The sequence below is a fragment of the Macrotis lagotis genome, chromosome X, assembly GCF_037893015.1.
Source record: "Macrotis lagotis isolate mMagLag1 chromosome X, bilby.v1.9.chrom.fasta, whole genome shotgun sequence".
NCBI lineage: Eukaryota > Metazoa > Chordata > Mammalia > Peramelemorphia > Peramelidae > Macrotis > Macrotis lagotis.
The window spans coordinates 627,958,366-627,967,952 of NC_133666.1; the positions used below are offsets into that span (position 1 = coordinate 627,958,366).

At 51.1% G+C, this 9,587-nt stretch overlaps 1 long non-coding RNA gene across 1 annotated transcript; it reads left to right on the top strand.

The window, feature by feature from the left end:
• Positions 1 to 3,519: 3,519 nt before the first annotated feature.
• LOC141500417 (uncharacterized) lies at positions 3,520 to 8,091 on the top strand. Its single transcript, XR_012471919.1, has 3 exons — positions 3,520 to 4,082; positions 4,521 to 4,841; positions 7,988 to 8,091. It is a non-coding gene; the product is annotated as an uncharacterized LOC141500417 (long non-coding RNA).
• Positions 8,092 to 9,587: the final 1,496 nt, after the last annotated feature.

The following is a 9,587-nucleotide window of genomic DNA, read 5'->3' on the forward strand; positions in this document are numbered from 1 at the left end:
CCCGAGCTGCCCGCTTTGCCGTGCCCCTAACTCCCGTGGCGCCCCCGCCGCTGCCCTCGTCCCTCTTCTCTGGGCTCAGCCGGATGACGGTGGCACCCAGCTCTGCCCGCCGCTGCAGGGACCCTCGCGGCCTCCGCTCTCCCCCTTTCTGCCGTCCAGCCCCGGCTCTGTCCCAGCTGCTCTCCCGTCTTTTGTTCCTTCTCCAACTCTCTCCTTCCATGCCTCTCTCTTTCGCTGCCTCGGACTTCAGGAGCCCCCACTGGGGGAGGGGCTCGGCTGATTCCAGGGTGGGTACTCCTCTCTCCTTCCTGACCCTGCCATACTCTCCCCCGGCAGCCTAGGAAACCCATGCATCGACCGTCCATCCCGGCCGAGGACTCCAAAGGCCACCAGGGTAGGGTGGATAAGAGGGCTTTGGGGGAGACAATACCCTATGCTTCTAAATGGCACCGGACACGATGGCCAAAGTCTCCTCAACCTTCTTGTGTTCTAGGAAATCGATAGATAATGGACATTCTTATTCTGTAGGGCTCTGAGTCTGTCCTCATTGACGTGTCCCAATGAACCTTCAGCCTCTTACTTTATCTGATATTTCAGCCTGAGGACCATAGATCCAGAAGCAGAAGAGACCTTAGCGACCATCCCTTTCATTTTACACGTGAAGAAACTGAGGCTCGGAGGAGGGAAGTGATGAGCAAAGTTTCAACAATTTTGTCTTTACCAACAAAGATAGAAACTGCTCTATGACCAAAAAATTCATCACCCTGCAGCCCACATCTGGTTGAGAGTCTCCAAATTTAGCTAAAGTGATCCTCAGACAATGTTCCCCACCAGGTTCCTACTCAAAAGGAATACAACTAAATAATACTGAACTTTTCAGTCAGCTCAGCCCTCAAGAGTCTCAGGGTCACCTCCTTGTCTCCATAAGGTACCAAAGCCATCCCTGGATTAACCAATTACTCTTTTGTCTTCTCATTCTCAGGTAGGACATTCACAAGCCACAGGCTTGGCACTGAGAATCTGAGAACCTTATGTCCTGTGGGGAGTAGGGGAGAAAAGCTGCACCATTTTTCCAGGGAAGCTGAGTTCTTGGGTTGGCAACTGGCAGGAGGGGTTTTGGGGGGGTGCCTAGAGCTCGGGGAAGGCATTCAGAATCTTCAGTAGAGAAAAGGTACTCTCAGGTACCATCAGGACAGATCCATCAGCTTACTTCTTCACTCATCTCAGAGAACCTCAGTGCCCAAGGTGGTTCCTGCAGAAGGAGTGGCCCAATGGAGTTGGAGGGAGGTTGATGGGGACACAACTCAAGTGAAGTTTAAATGGAAAGCAGCTATGATTATTCAGTTCCCTTTCTCCTTCCCCTCCCCTCCAAACTGTAGGAACCAACAGTAGACAATTATATGGGGAAGGGAGGTTCGGGTCACAGATACTATGTTGTCAAAAGAAATGTTAGACCATGGTCCTTGGGTGGGACTGTCAGAGTCAGTAGTAGGGAAGGCTATGGACTTGGTTGCTCCTTCTTGGCCCTTTCTCCCTAGCATATTTTGCAGATTTCTTCTACTGACATGGTGCTTATTAGCATTTCCTATAAATGATAGCTTCTATTCTTCCCCAAAATTGAACTCTGCAGCTCCTTGATAAAGGGGAGCTGGAAGGTTTGGGGTCCAAATGAAAACCCTCATGTACCCTCTGCTATGGTGGCCCAAGGCAAGTGGCTGTGCCTGGTAGGCAGTATCTAACAGGTTGGGGCACGATGAGGAGCAGATCCAGCCTCCAGGAGCCTAAGGGAAGAATGAGGATGGCACAGAATTCCCCTACACAGGGTGGGGCCCAGCCCCCAGGGCATACCTGCTCCACCTCTCACCTGCTCCCCTTATCCCCTTTCCCATCCCCCCTTCATCCTGGGTGTCCAGAGTCCCTCTGGACTACCTTGCCATTTCCTTACTCCCCATCTAGAACCACCCTCCTTCCCCCAATACATAAACTCTGCAGAGTAGAGGTACAAGTTCAACTCTTTGTGCTTGTCATACAAACTAGCTAAAACTTGCTCATCTACCCTACAGAACCTCTCCAGAGCCGGATAACCTCCTCCCCATTAGTCTCTCCACTGCAGGATACTTCCCAGTCTCTGCCCAGCCCACCCCCAGCCATATACTGGTCATCACTAGGTATCACTAGACTGTATTCTGGCCATCTCTAGGCCATCAACTGAAGCTCCAGGAAGAAAGAGGTTATCAAAGGGGACTCCTTGACCCAGGGATCCCTTTGTCTCCCCTTGAGTATCAGGTCAGTACTCAGACACCACAGTCTCACACACACACACACACACACACACACACACACACACACACACACACACCCATATACTCATACACAGACCCGCCGGGCCCCATGGCAACCTTGCACACAGAGACATCAAACAGGCTGGGGTTTAGGAAGTCAGCTTGGTGGACCGACGTCACTGTGGTTATCACTGCTCTGAACAGCAATGGGCCCATGGCCCAGTCTGAAGCACTGCAGCCTGGCCTCCCTGCCTATCCCCACTGCCTTGACAGTCTTGGTTTTCTCCATGCCAAGGGGCCCATGCCTGCCTGTTGTCCCGGTAACCAGTCATGTTATGGATCTACTCTGGGATCCCCAGCCGCTCCCCACATCCGGGAAATGCCTGGCCTAAGCTTCCCCACCCCTGGGCTTGGAATCTCGGAGTACAAGGAATAGGGTCTGGCTCACGCACTCTTTCCCCTAAGGGACCAGAGGCACCAGATGGGGGCAGATTCTTCCCAATTCTTCCTACCTTACCTAGTAAGGTAGCTAATGTTCTAGCAATCAGTCCAAACTTCCTTAGTGGTCTGGGACAGAATTTCAGGACCCTGCCTCAAATGTAACGTTGAGGCCATATAGATGTGGGTCCGTAAGGCCCAGTGTGGCCCCAGTCCCTCCCTAGCCAGTTCTGCCTCTAGTGGATCTTGGTGAGATTTCTAGTGGCCAAGCCCAAAGAATCTCCTGGTAAGGGCAGTGGCTGGGCGTTCACCAAGGGCATAGCGTGAGTCAGGAGAGAATAGGGCTCAGTGCCCCCCACCCCTGCCATGCCTGCACATCACACCACTTGCCAGCTCTGGGTGCTGACTCACCACCACCCAAAATACTCATTGACAGACAGTTCCTGACCCAAAAGTCACCAAGGTACCACTGCAACAGGCTGGGGCCATCAGAAGGGGGAAGTCCCAGATGCTGCCAGAAGGTACTTCCCAGACTAAGGAGGTAGGGGAAAATCTATGAAGATTCATAGAACTTCCAGAACCACATCTGGTAGCACATCTGTTGGCCCAGCTGCCATCTCAGGCTGAGCCCAGAGACTGGTACATACAGAGTTAACAAGGGGCCCTTCTGGGGTCTTCTACCCCATCTCCCCCCAGGATCTCAGCCCCTGTGACGTCACTAGTGGTTGCCATAGTAACCACTGGAAGTTCCCAAATAAAATTACTGTGTCGGGTTAAGTTTCCTTGGAGCTAGGCAGCAGTAAACAATGGCAGGCGAGGCCAGTCTGGCCGGGCTGGGGGGCCCAGGAGGGGGCCCAGATCCAACCTCAGCCCCTTTTCCCACCCCCCAACCAGTGAGGAGACTAAGGCTAAGGCACTGGGCATTGAGTGACAGAGACAGAGGTGGAAAGAGAGCTGAGGACAGAGACAGAAAACAGAAAGGGGACCATAGGAACAGAGCTGGGGAAGAGACAGAAGCAGATGTGGGGACAGACACTGCTCCTCCAGGGTACAACTTTAGGTCCCCAGGGGCCAGATGGGTAATGGAAGGGACAGTCTTGAAGGAGGGGGAGAAGAATCAAGCAAGGGTTGAGATTGGGAGGGTCTAAAATTTGGGGGAGGAGCTTCAGACACGAACAAAGGGGCTTATTGGGCCTCAGTCCTTATCCCCAAGCCCCCACCCCCACTGTTGCTTCCCTAGTCTAAGGCTCCAGCCTGGCCACCCCAAGATCCCTCTGTGGCTTTTCCTAGCTTCCTGGCTCCCAAACATCTGGCTCCTGACAGTACCCTCACTTCCTGTTGCCTCTTTAGCTGAGAGAAGAGGTAAAAATCACCACAGTCCTGTGTGTCGCCCCTCTCCCTGCATCAACCCAGACAGCATCAGCTCCCAGGCCTACCCAGCCATGTGGGATCAAGGGGGGGGGGGGGGTTGAGGGGGAAGAGACAGAGAGACTGGGAGAGCTTAAAAGGGCAGGCAGCCAGTTACTAACTATAAATGTACACAGTCTCTCTCTCTCTCTCTCTCTCTCTCTCTCTCTCTCTCTCTCTCTCTCTCTCTCTCTCTCTCTCTCTCTCTCTCCCTCCTCCCTTCTCTTTCTCTCACACACAGCTTGCTCCAAACCAGAATGAGGAGAGACTGACAAAAGCCAAGGTCTCCTCCCAGCTCTGAGTTCCCTTCTCTTCCCTCTCCTTCATTTCCCTCCTTCCCTCTTCCTTCCTATCTCTAAGATCACTGTCCTTTTCCTTTCTTCCCTTCTCTAGACTCAGTGAAAGGTTTTGAAGGTGTATAATTAGGAGGGTGGGAGCACTTGAAGAAAGCAACAGGGTCATTAACTGAGAACCTCAGAGGCCAATTTCCTCAGATGATTCCTCTGCCCATCAGTCATCACTGTCCAAGGAGCCCCTGTCCTGAAGCAAGAAACAGCCTGGCCTTGGAGACTGAAAAGACCAAGTTGAATCTAAAAGTGGGCCAGGAGCAATTCTGGAAGGCACACCCCAGAAGATGATTTGCTCTGGGTTTGGGAGAATCAGAGATGATGAAGGGGGTGATGGCCGATAGTTCCACCTACAGGACCCAACAAGGTGAAAGATAATAGGTTTCTTCTCTATTGTCTGCCTTCCCTAACCCCCAGATGCATCTCGAATTTTCCTGCCTCAATATTTTCCAGAGTAGCTAGCTAGCCAGGAGAAAGATGCCACTCTAGCCTCAGGACCCCAGGATCTATCTTCCCAGCCTTCCCATTGTCACCGACACTTAGAACAGCGATGTCCTTTCTAGGTAACTGACTTTCGCTGACCAGACTGAAGGGTCTATGTGGCCAGTCCACACCCAGCCCATATTGGACACATTCCTCCCTGATGACTAACCCTGGAAGGGTGGATCTAGCTCATTCTTCTGACTATTATGGGACGCTGGGGATCCCCCTTTTAGAAGGTCCCAATGGTGGTCCTTAGCTCCAGGGACTCCACTTCCACTCTGCATGAAAGACTGGCCTAATATATGCAGGAGGAGGAAAGTGGCAACACCCAAAACCCTCCTCCTTGAAGACCTTGATAGTATCATATGGCAATATTTTCCATGGACTAGATATGTACATGTGTTTTTATTGGGATTGCAAGAAATGCAGGGGGCAGCCTGAGGTAAAGTGACTTGCTCAGTCAGAGAGGAGCCAGGTGGTCTTGGATTTATCCATATACACATGTCATTGGTGGCATTCAAGGCACAGTGACAAAACAGGTTCATCCCCATCTTGGTCCTTCTGAACAAAGTTGTGGTTGATCTTCTATGAAACCCCCTTCCCCTTTGCTTCCACCTCTCCAGTGGGGTCCAAAGCTAGGCCCATCTCCCCTACAAACCCCTCTTCTATTTCCTCAAAAAAGTATGAGGCTGCTTTTCACCAAAAACACCTTTCCCAGGAACAACCTAGCCTCATGGGGAAAAAAAAAAGCCAGTTGACTGTTTAGGAGCTCTCGGTTCAAATACTACCACTTAATATCTTGGGGCCTTAGTTTCTCCATTGGTATAGTTAGAGGGTTAGGCTATACAGGGACTGGAGCAGTGGTTTCCTTGATTTAGGGAGCTGCTGGAGAAGGAAATTTCAAGGCAAGCCAGCACTTCCTCTACCAAGTTGCCTAGAATGCAAGAGATTTAAATGATTTGCCCTGGGTTGCACAGTTTATGTCAGGGCGGGGGTTTCTAGACAGATCTTCTGACTTCAAGGCCACCTTCCCATTCACTGCTCCTCACTTCCTCTTGGGCTAGGTACACCTCACCAAGCATTTTTAGCAGTACTTACTATGTGCAATACACTGTTTTCAGTTTTAGTTCAGAGCTATGATCCTGTCTCTTCCTCAGGACCCCATGTTCCTCAAACCATATGCCATAGACTTAGATATGTACATGAATTTAGGAGCCAGGTCTGTGTTTTTATTGGGATTGCTACTTTTCCCCTGTACCTGTTACCTGTGCAACCTGGCCTCATGGGGGAAAAAAAAGCCAGTTGATTGTTTAGGAACTCTTAAATACTACCACTTAAGGCCTATATGATCTCTGGGCCTTAGTTTCTCCATTTGTATAAGTGAGAGGGTTAGCCCTACACAGGAACTAGAGCTCTAAGTCCACAGGTAATTGGCTCTCAGTGGCAGCTGTCACCTTGGAAGGGGGAATAGAAAGGGAGCAGAGGGCCTAGGGTATAACATGAAGTGACACCATCCTTTTTTACTCCAAAAGAAAAAAATAGCTTCCTTCTCTGCCTCTCTGCTTCCTGCCAGAGTTAGTTTGGCCCTTCTCCCCCCTCCCCCAGAGATGAGTGAGGAGGGAGGGTTCGAAGCAAGAAGTCTCACCTAGGGAAGACTCCAGGTCCCTAGAAACAAGTTCCACCTTGCCCAAGGTTCTTTAGCCTCTCCTCACTGCCACGGCTGACTCCCCAGATGACATTCCTCCCAAGGCTGGTCTCTACACTTTCTATCGGTGTATCTGATGTATCCCCAAGGTTGGCTTGGGGACAGCTTCCTCCCCAGGTACCCAATGTCCAAGGTCAGGACCACAGATCAAGGTGGCAGGGAAAGAGTGGGGGGCTGTGTGACCCTGGGCTACTGGCTCCTCCCCAGGTGTTACTTTTGTCCGCCTGAGGCTGCCATGTGCCTCCCGTGGTTTCATCTATCTCTTGCCCGGAAGGGACCTTAGGAACAACCTGGGGACAGCCTGCTTCATTTTTACGTCAGGGGGAAGGGTCACCCAGATGGGTGGCCCCGATTGCGGCGCTCTGCCCAGGGTGGCCGTCACTGCCCAGGGTGGCCTCCACGGCAGGCCCTCCATCCTGGGGGATGCACGAGGGCTGGGTCGGAGCTCAGAATTCTAAAAGCTCTCCCGCCTGGGCCCTCCTCTCCTTCACCTGGTACCTGCAAGCTCCTCCCCCGGGGCCGGCCCCTGCGTCTCGGGCTCCCCCGCGTCCTCTCCCTGCCCTCCTGGACTGACTCTGCCTGCCCTAAGCTGGAGGCCCGACGGTGGCGAGGCCGCGGCTGGAAGCGGCCCGGTCTGCGCCCCGAGTGCCCGCTCCCGGGGCCGGGCGGGGCGGGGCGGGGCGGGGCGGGCCGGGCCGGGCGGGGCGGGGCGGGGCCGGCTGGCAGGCGGCCCCGCCTCCTGGTTGCTGGGCGACGCGGTGTTTGTTGGCGGCCGCGGCGGCCTGCGGGCGGGGGGCGGGGCCGCGCGGCCGGTGAGTCAGGGCGGCGTGACTCAGGGCCCGGCAGCGAGCCCGGCCGTCTGGCAGGCGGCCCGCAGCCCGGCCCGGCCCGGCCCGGCCCGCCTGGCCCCCGGCCCGGCCCGCGGCTGGGCTGCCCGCTGCTCCCACCTGGACCTGACAGCTATCAGTCCGTCCCACAGCGGGACTGAGAAGCCGGAAAGGGGCGCCGGCCAAGGAAAAACAATCCTATCTACTTTTAAGGTTTGGGATTTGACATATTTTAATGCCATCTTGATTTCCGACCCTAGCCCTAATTCCCGAAGCAAGCCATTCTTTGTTAACAAAGAATAAAAAAAAAAAACATTGTAAAAACAGTCTGGCAAAACCAACCACGCCGACAAAGAATGACTGCAATGTTCCACACCCAGAGTTACCCACCTCTACAAAGAAGGGAAGGAAATAAATGCCTTTTCGAATATTTTCCCCAGGACCAAGTGTGGTCGTTTAAAATCACACACATCTGCTTTATTTTTTTGGTCTCTCTAGGTTTTGCTCATTTCACTCGCATCAGTTCAAAGAAATCTTCCCACGCATCTCTGAATTCTTCATAGTCATCTTTTTAACCGTGCCATAAAATTTAATTGCTTTTATATGCTGTGATTCATTTAATCAGTCTATGGGCATCTACTTTGTTTCCAATTCTTTGATACCACAAAAAGTGATTCTATACTTATTTGGGGGTAGACGGGGTCCTTTCTGTCTTGGACCTCTTTGAAGTATTGAGAGTCTAGAAGGGAGAAGGGAGGAAGGAGAGAATTCCAGACATTGGAGATAGAGAATCTGCAAAAACAGAGAGTCCGGAAATGAAATTTCATGAACAGGAAAGGGTAAAAAAACTAATTGGAACCTATTTAGTATGTGAAGAGGAGTGATGTGAAATCAGTCTGGAAAGATAAGTTGGAGCCAAATTTTGAAGAGATTTGAATGTCTAACCGAGTAGATTACATTTTAACCTAGAGACAAGATGAGAGCCACTGGAACTTGATGATCTAAGGGAGACATGGGCAGACCTGTGCTTTAGGAATATCAGTTTGGCAGCTGCATGGGTGATAGGAGTATGAGAGAGATTAAGTAGAAGACTTTTGCAGTAAGCAGTCCAGGAGAGAGGTCTGAATGAGGGTGGTGTCTAGTTGGGTTGAAAGTAAGTGCCAGATGAGAGAGGATTTTGGGGCAGATTCCACCAGGCTCGCAACGGACTGGATATAAGTGGTGAGAAGGAAAGAGCAAAGCTGACTCCAGCACTGTAAACCCAGGTATCTTGAAGGATGGTGGTGTCCTCTATAGAAACAAGGAGGGGAAGAAAAGAAATAGGGGCAAGAGTAAAGATAATTCTATTTTGGACATGCCAAGGTTGAAATACTTATGGGACATCCACATGGAGATGTCTGTCTAGCAGGTTATAGGTAATGAGAGACTATGGGATATGTAGATATGGGAGAAGTTTACAGAGATATCATAATTTTTTTTTTAGATTTTTGGCAAGGCAAATGGGGTTAAGTGGCTTGCCCAAGGCCACACAGCTAGGTAATTATTAAGTGTCTGAGACCAGATTTGAACCCAGGTACTCCTGACTCCAGGGCCAATGCTTTATCCACTGTGCCACCTAGCCGCCCCCAGATATCATAATTTTACCTTTGGGAGTTGTTATCACCTTAGGAAAGTATAGAGATAGAAGAGGAGACCTTGGACAGATCTCAAACACAGGGGATAAGAAATGGATGATGGTCCAGCAAAGGAGACTTCAGAAGGAGTATTCAGACAGGAGGAGAGTCAGGAAAGGTCAGTTATGAAAACCCAGAAAGGAGAGATTATTGAGGAGGAGGGAATGATGACCTTTGTTATCAAATAAACAAGAATAAGAACTCCTCCAGAGTAAGGTTAGAGAAAAGGCCACTCACTGGATTAACATTTGAGAGAGGGACTCAAGCTGGAGTCTACATACTTATTTTAAAAAAAAAGTTTGGTAAATGTTTTATCAGTTTCCTTTGTAATCCTATATATTTTATTTCATGTATTTTGAAACCTTCTGAGGATTCATAACTACTATCATCAGACTGCCAAAGGGATCCATCTCTCTCTCTCTCTC